Genomic DNA, 8,464 nt, shown 5'->3' with positions numbered 1-8,464 from the left:
ACGTGGAGTATGTACGCAGGAGTCCTTGCAGAGTAGTCAGTGGTGTTGTGTATGTGTGTGCACATGTGTGTGTTGTAATGTTCATAACTGGTTCTATGCTATAAAACTCATTTTTCTTTCTTACAGTGCTCACCCAACACTGTATTTTTAAGTTCCAATTTTAAGATCCAATTTGCTGTCAGTTTTCACTTTGGCATAGTATTTCATAACATTCCCTTACTATTTTACTTTTCCATTCCCTAATGTCAGCCTAGTGCCTTCAGCTCCCATCAGTACAGTGTTGCCTTAAAGATTTCAAAACAGGTGTCTTTATGATGAATGATCAGATAGGGCTTAAACATACTTAATTTCACTAATTAACACCATATTTTAATTTTTTTCTATACTGACTCTACTAGTTTAAACATCTACCAGCTGTGTGTAAAATTTTCCTTTTCCCCAAATCACTGCAAAGACTTAACACTGTTCTCCTTTCTAATTTTACACCATTCTGATAGATAAAAAGGAATAGATTACTTTGATATGTATCCCCTTGATTTCTAGTGAGTATTACTCTCTCTCCTATTCTCCCTGCCTTATTATATTATCCTTTACCTTTATGGATATTCAGTTCAGTTCAGCTGCTCAGTTGTGTCCGATTCTTTGTGACCCCATGGACTGCAGCACGGCAGGCTTCCCTGTCCATCACCAACTCCCGAAGCTTGCTCAAACATATCCATCAAGTTGGTGATGCCATCCAGCCATCTCATCCTCTGTCGTCCCCTTCTTCTCTTGCCTTCAGTCTTTCCCAGCGTCCGGGTCTTTTCCAGTGAGTCAGTTCTTCACATCAGGTGGCCAAATAATTGGAATTTCAGCTTCAGCGTCAGTCCTTTCAATGAATATTCAGGACTGATTTCCTTTAGGATTGACTGGTTTGCAGTTCAAGGAACTCTCAAGAGTCTTTTCCAACACCACAGTTCAAAAGCATCAATTCTTTGGCACTCAGCTTTCCTTATAGTCCAACTCTCACATCCACACATGACTACTGGAAAAGCCATGGCTTTGACTAGATGGACATTTGTTGGCAAAGTAATGTCTCTGCTTTTTAGCGTGCTGTCTAGGTTGGTCATAGCTTTTCTTCTAAGGAGCAAGCATCTTTTAATTTCATGGCTGCAGTCACCATCTGCAGTGATTTTGGAGCCCAAGAAAATAAAGTCTTTCACCATTTCCTTTGTTTCCCTATCTATTTGCCATGAAGTGATGGGACTGGACGACATGACTTTAGTTTTCTGAATGTTGGGTTTTAAGCCAATCTTTTCACTCTCCTCTTTCACTTTCATCAAGAGACTCTTTAGTCCTACTCACTGTCTGCCATAAGGGTGGTGTCATCTGCATATCTGAGATTATTGATATTTCTCCTGGCAATCTTGTGCTTCATCCAGTCTGGCATTTCACATGACATACTCTGTATATGTTAAATATGTATATAATATAATATACTCTGTATATGTTAAATAAGCAGGGTGACAAAATACAGCCTTGACATACTCCTTTCCCAATTTGGAACCAGTCTGTTGTTCTATGTCCAGTTCTAACTGTTGCTGCTTGACCTGCATACAGATTTCTCAGGAGGCAGGTCAGGTGGTCTGGTATTCCCATCTTTTTCAGAATTTCCACAGTTTGTTGTGATCCACATAGTCAAAGGCTTTATTGTGGTTAATGAAGCAGAAGTGGATATTTTTCTGGAACTGTCTTGCTTTTTTGATGATTCAACAGATGTTGGCAATTTGATCTCTGGTTCCTCTACCTTTTCCAAATCCAGCTTGAACATCTGGAAATTCACGGTTCATGTACTGTTGAAGCCTGGCTTGGAGAATTTTGAGCATTGCTTTGCTAGCGTGTGAGATGAGTGCAATTGTGCAGTAGTTTGAATATTCTTTGGCATTGCCTTTCTTTGGGATTGGAATGAAAACTGACCTTTTCCAGTCCTGTGGCCACTGCTGTTTTCCAAATTTGCTGGCATATTGAATGCAGCACTTTCATAGCATCATCTTTTAGGATTTGAAATAGCTCAGTTTGAATCCCATCACCTCTGCTAACTTTGTTCATAGTGATGTTTCTAAGGCCCACTTGACTTCACATTCCAGAATGTCTGGCTCTAGGTGAGTCTTCACACCATCGTGGTTCTGGGTCATGAAGATCTTTTGTTTTTGGTATAGTTCTTCTCTGTATTCTTGCCAGCTCTTCTTATCTTCTTCTGCTTCTGATATTCAGACCCTAAATAACTCTTACTTGGACTGGTGAAATATTCTAACTAGAGTCTCTGTGTCATTCTCCAGAGCCGCTTGCTCAGTGCTGTCAGATTTATCGTCCTAAACTTGTCACCTGGATCCTCTGCCCCAGATCTCTTAAAGGCTTTGCATCTTCTCTCTATGAAGTCAGCTCCTCTGGTGTGAACTGCTTGCCCCCATCCAGCTCCACCACTGCGATATGGTTGGTCCACAGTGTATTTTTAGTCTTGGCTTCTACACATCCTTATGGCCCTAGACATGTATCACGTCTCTTCACTGTGCATGACTCCACATGGTGTGCCCTCCTAATTCTGTCAGAAATCCTTACTTTGTTCTTTTGCTTTTATCAAAACTTGGTTTGCACGTAGTTTAAACAGACTGACCACCACAGCCGGTTAATAAACAGCGGCAAGTCTTTTCTTGTTTTTCCATCTTCTGAGGAAATACTCAACTGTCTAACAAACTGATGGTTACCAAAGGGGAAATGTGTAGGGGGCATAAATCAAGAGCTTGGGATGAACATATACATACTACTGTTAAATATGTATGAGATAACCAACAAGGACCTCCTGTTACAGCACAGGGAATTCTACTCAATATTCTGTGGTGACCTATATGAGAAAAGAGTCTAAAAAAGAGTAGATACATGTATATGTTTATCTGAATCACTTTGCTGTACAACTGAAACTTAACACTGTAAATCAACTGTACTCCAATTAAAAAAAAACCCTTTGTATCTCTAACTTGTATGCATTACTTAGCTTGTCTTTTGTTTCCTTTAGTGTTTGCCCTTATCTGTGGATTTCCAGTGTGTGAACAGGATTGAACCCTTTCCCACCCGCTCTGTGTACCAAACCCATGGCTTTGCTGTCACACTGTAATTGTGTCAGCTCTGGTTCAATCCATATTAAGTGTTCACATAATTACAGCTATGGAGACACTACTCAAAGGTCAACTCTTCCTTTCTTGTAGGTTGTATTGTCAGGATTTTTGTTTGCTGAGTTTTTTTGAAAATTCTTATCCCTCCTCTAGTCCTGAGTTGTCTGATTCTCTTCTCTTTGCCTTCGTGTTGCGTCAGGGCCTTCTTCTTGGCATCTTGGCACTGCCCTGCCTGGCACACAGCTGTGGCCCTGCGGCCCCATACTTGTCAGTCCTTTTCCTCTCTTGAGCCATCTGTCTCCTTATCTCCTGGTTCCTCCTCCTTTGTTTACCTCTTTTGCTTTTCGTCTCCTCCTTCCTGAGAAGAGTCTTATAGGAGAGGTACGTGTTTGACATCTAGCATATCTTTACTTTTGTATTTGATTGATGGCGTGGTTGGGTCTGCAGCACATAGGGTGGCACGTTATTTTGCTTTGGGATTTTGAAGGTATTCTCCATTCCAGCTTCCATTTGGATGCCATTATGATTCTCCATACTTCTGTTGATGACCTTTCATTTCCCCTCCCCTCTTGCCTTTTCTCTCTCTTTGGAATCTTGTAGAAGGCTCTTCCTGTTGCAGGAGTCCTGAATTTCTCAAGGATATGCAGTTGATCAGTTTTCATCAAATTTTGCAGGTTCTATCTTTTGCAGCTGGTTCAGCATTCTGTCCACTTTTAAATCCTTATTTTATGGAAATTCTTTTTTTTTTTTTTCAAATACACAAATCTCTTGTTATCCAAATTGATTCATTTACTGAGTTCAGATAGCAAGCGACCAGATAGGGATATGTCAGAGGATCCAGGAATACTGTTTCCTCCAAAGCTGGCTCCTTCAAAATTTCTTATCAACTGTTCAGTTCAGGGAGTTTGGGAAGCATGGCAGGGTCGTGCCTGATTCATGCTGTGCTCATCTCCCCGTTCTGTTTCCTCTTTAATGCCCATATTCCCAGGTTGAAATCCTGGACTTCAATGCCACTTTTCTTCAATTCCAATTATTATTTTGCTTCTGTTCTGTCTTTGCTTCTACTTTCTGAATGGTCATGTCATCATCATCTTCCCATCCTTTTATTTATATCATTTTGTTCTACTGTCACATTTTTAATTTCCAAAAGCACTTGTTGTTCTTACAGTAATCCTTTGTTCATGATGTCCTCTTTTTGTTTTTGAATGCATTTACAATCGCCATAATCTCTGATGGGAGCAGCAAACAGCTTCCTATAAGCTCTGCGTTAGAATGTGGGCTTCTCAGCAGAGTCACCTGGCTGGACTATGGCTTGTTGAGCCCCTGGTGGCAGGAGGTATCTGTAGGCTTGATTCTAGGACCAGTTAGCTTCTCATAGACGGATCTTCCAGACTCCTGCCTACAGGTGTAGGCCAGGCAGCCATGTGAAACGTGAATGGGAAGAAAACTGGGCATCTCAGCACTCTGCTTGCCCCCAACTCTGTTCTCTGTATGATTTCCCCACCCTCACAGAGTCCCAGGACTCCTAAGTAGAGGCCCTATGCTTTGCTCTATCCAGAGACCAAAGCATTCCTCTTCCAGGATTGGAGAGGGCGGTCATGTGTATTCAGTGAAGTATTGGAAGATCTAACTAATTCTCAGAGACATTGTCAACCAGTCTCCCTGTTATAGCTTAACTTTACCCCCATTTCTAGAGTCACATGGAACTGACAGCCTCTGAGATTCTGGAAGGTTTTGTTGGTTAAGTGAGTTGCTTCTCAGTTTTCCTCCCAATTGGCTGAGCTTCATTCAGCTTTCTAGGGTCTGCTAAATCATTTACCTTACCTCCATCTGCTTTTTGCCTTTCCATATATATATATGTATTTGCTATTATTGACTCATCTCACATCCTGTGCCAGAAGAAAAATCTATTACCTCTCATTTTATTTGAATTGGAGAGAGAGTAAAAGTCAGTGTGTATCATCAATCTGTTCTTTCTTAATGTGAAAGTCATATTCTTGTTGGCTCTTTGTGTTTCCCTTTCTGTCAATCATTTATCCATATGTTTTAGCAGATTTTCTATTGAGTTTCTTGTCTTTTTCTTTGTAGAATTTCCTTATATATTGTAGTTTTAGTTCCTTATTGAGTTTCTATCCTTGTGTTAACAAACTTGGGCCATGTGATAAAGCTCTGCTCTCAAAATTTTAATTTTCCAAAATGTGAAGTTAGATGTTAACACTACTGGATTCTGACGGTGTGTACTGTTGTGTGAGACTCACACAGCGGAAGTACCACAGTGATTTAATGCCTTAAAAGTTTCTCTCTTTGTTTTAAATTACAGTCATTGAAAGAACACCTATTATGTAGCATATGATTTGTATGAGTTGTCTTGGTTGGAAATTGTAGAAACCCAGACTGGCAGAGGCTGATTGTCCCAAAATATCTGTTCTTTCCTCCTTCTGTGATAATAGAATTTTTTTCTGGAGTGTATGGCTTCCCAGAATAAAGATGACTGACATTTTCTAGCTTCTAGAGGTGACATTTTCTAGCTTCTAGAGGTGACTGAGGAAGTTCTAGCCAGTGAGATGTAAGTGGCTGCTAGGAACCCACCCGTGAAGTCACTTCATGGCTTCCTCCCTTCTTTCTTTCTGTGCATGGCATGCTGATGCAATGGCAGGACGTCTAGCTGTCATCTTAAACCCATGAGAGGGGGTCAGATTCTTGGAATGGCTGTCCTGGTGAGCTGCATTTCACGTGGTCCTGTAAGACTTGGGGGAGGAGAACTTCCCGTACCAGCTCTGCATTCTGAATGCTAGAGATACAGGCTGCAGTTGTGTGTGTTTAAGCCACCGTCCTTTTAAATCTGCTTGTTTGCTGACACTTGCAGCTAAACCCAATCTTAACTGATATAGCAATGCATACTTGCTTAATCAAAAACAGGTTTAAGGCTTTTTGGCTTATGGGAATGGGTTCATCCAAGAGGTGAAGCGGTCTTAAGTCCTGCTCCATGAAGCAGTTTAAATTATGTCATTAGTACTCTCCTTCTCTATTCGCTTTTCAGGTTTGTTACTTTTGCTTGCTTTATTCTCAGACTGTTCAGATGTGGCAACAGTATGACTTCTGGTTTCCTCTGTCATGAAGACATTTATATTCTCAGAGAAAGAGCAAGCACTTTTTCTGATGATTTAACAGTTGTCCCTATTGCCTGTTCCCTAAACCAGTCAAAGGGGACCAGGGGAAGGATGCTCAGTTAGACCAGGGTCACATGCCCATTCCTGAGCTCCAGGCAGAGGGACATCCATTCCCAGACACAGGGACTACATGGAATTTCTCTGGAATGAAGGAGGGGCTGGTTCTCAGAAGATGCTGGGAAAATAAATATATGTTTGGTTGAATTATATATAATTACCCATCATGTTGCTGTGATTTTAAAATATATATATGTTACTACTTTCTTCCTTTTTCTGTGTTTTTCAGTAGTTCTTTCCAAACAATGTAATGAATGTTAAAATGAATGATGTTATTCATTTTGTTCATGAGGCAAATCACTGACAGTTAAGAGAGAAAAATAAAATTAATAGTGCAGGAAGAATGTACAAAGTATTCTTTGCCTGTACAGAATAGTAGATAGTAAGATGATCAGATAAAAATACCTGTGGTTAAAAAAAAAATCGCAGTATAATTTTAATAGAGATCATTTCTTAGTGATAATTAAGCATTCCTTATTAGAGTGGTTACAGTGTATCTTAGCAGACTGTCTCAACTATAGTCAAGAAACAACCTAATGGAACTCATTTGCAATTTGTAATTTTTGCTGGTAACTCTTCTTCTTCTCCAATGAGCCTCCTGAAAAGCCCCACCCAATATCACAGTTGACTCAAGGTTCTTATAATCGGGTGGAAAAGCAAATCTCAAGAGTCCCTCAAAATGAAATGAAATATATTGTTTCTTTTGGAAAACAAATGGAAAAATATAATTTTTAAAATACATTTTAAGAATACAGGTGTTGTAGTCTGTGAACAAACTACTTCTATAAATGTTCTTTACAGCTTTATTGAAGTATGATACACAAAAACTGCACATATTTAATGTATGTAATTTGATGAGTTTGAACATCTGTGTACACCCATTATATCATCACCATAATCAAGGTAATAAACATATCCATTGCTTCCCAAGAGTTTGTGTCTTCTTGCCTTTTTTTTATGGTTCAGTTCAGTTGCTCAAGAACACTGAAAATGAGACATACTGTCTTAACAAATTTTTAAGTGGACAACATAATGTTGTTCGTTATATTTACTGTGTTGTAGAGCAGATCTCTAGAACTTGCTCTTCTTGTATTACTGTAACTTTATATCCATTGAACAGTAAGTAACTCCTCTTCCATAAACTTAAAAAATAAAGCCTTGCATAGAGGTGAGTCAGGCATTTTTAAAGATAAACTTTATATATATATATATATTTTTAAACTTTAGATTTATAGAAGAAAATGTGACAAGAGCACAGAACGTTTTCCTATACCCTACACCCTTGTTAGAAAAGCTTTGTTCCTATGGTATGTTTATTGCAGTTTTTTAACCAATACAGACACATTATTATAATAAGTTCATACCTGCTTCCCGTCTTTTCAGTTTTTACCCACTGTCCTTTTCCTGTTCCAGGATTTCATCCAGCACCCACACTACATTTTGGGGTCATACCTGTTTGCCCTCTCGTGGCTATGGTACGTTTCCTGTATTTGATGACCTTGACAGTTTGTGGAATACCGGACTAATGTTTTGTAGGGTGAATCTCAACTGGTGTGTGTCCTTCTCATGATTAGTCTGGGCTTAAAGGATTTTGAGAGGAGGGTCACAGAGCTAAAGTGCCATTGTCGTGACGTCAGATCAACAGAATATTCGGTCAGAATGATTTATCACTGTTGATGCTGACCTGGGTTACCTGGCTGAGATAGGGTTGGTCAGGTTTCTCCACTGTAGTGTTATCCTCTTTCTTTCTTTCCTCACTGTTACTACCCTTTGGAAGGAAGTCACTGGGTGTCTCATATTTGAAGAGTGCGGTGTAATGGTTTCTCCTTGAGGGCGAAGTGTATACAGAAATTATTTGGACTTCTTCAGCTCATGAGGTTTGTCCATTGTACCTTATTATCTGTCTGTCTCTTTTTATCTAAACCTTTGTATTAGTATAGACTTTGCTGTTTGTTGTTTAGTCAGTAAGTCAAGTCTCTTTGTGGCCCCATGGACTGTAGCCCTCTGGGCTCCTCTCTGTTCATGGGATTTTCCAGGCAAGAACACTGGAGTGGGTTGCTATTTCCTAAGCTTATGGCTGTTTATTTT

General features: G+C 39.7%; 1 protein-coding gene across 17 annotated transcripts in view; it reads left to right on the top strand.

The window, feature by feature from the left end:
- Positions 1–8,464, top strand: part of KLF12 (Kruppel-like factor 12) — a 528,361-nt gene that overhangs the window by 85,593 nt on the left and 434,304 nt on the right. For 5 of the 17 annotated variants that reach the window (XM_010839650.1, XM_010839649.1, XM_010839645.1 and 2 more), the window contains one exon: positions 7,790–7,851. The exons of the other annotated variants lie outside the window; for them this stretch is intronic. The gene's annotated coding sequence lies outside the window, so the exon portion shown is untranslated. Of the gene's footprint in view, positions 1–7,789; positions 7,852–8,464 lie in introns of those variants that run through there. 17 annotated transcript variants of the gene reach the window in all.

This window comes from Bison bison, unplaced genomic scaffold (genome assembly GCF_000754665.1).
Source record: "Bison bison bison isolate TAMUID 2011002044 unplaced genomic scaffold, Bison_UMD1.0 scf7180017864128, whole genome shotgun sequence".
Classification (NCBI taxonomy): Eukaryota; Metazoa; Chordata; class Mammalia; order Artiodactyla; family Bovidae; genus Bison; species Bison bison.
The sequence above is the reverse complement of the archived record's forward strand: the minus strand, read 5'-3'. Positions and strand labels throughout refer to the sequence as shown.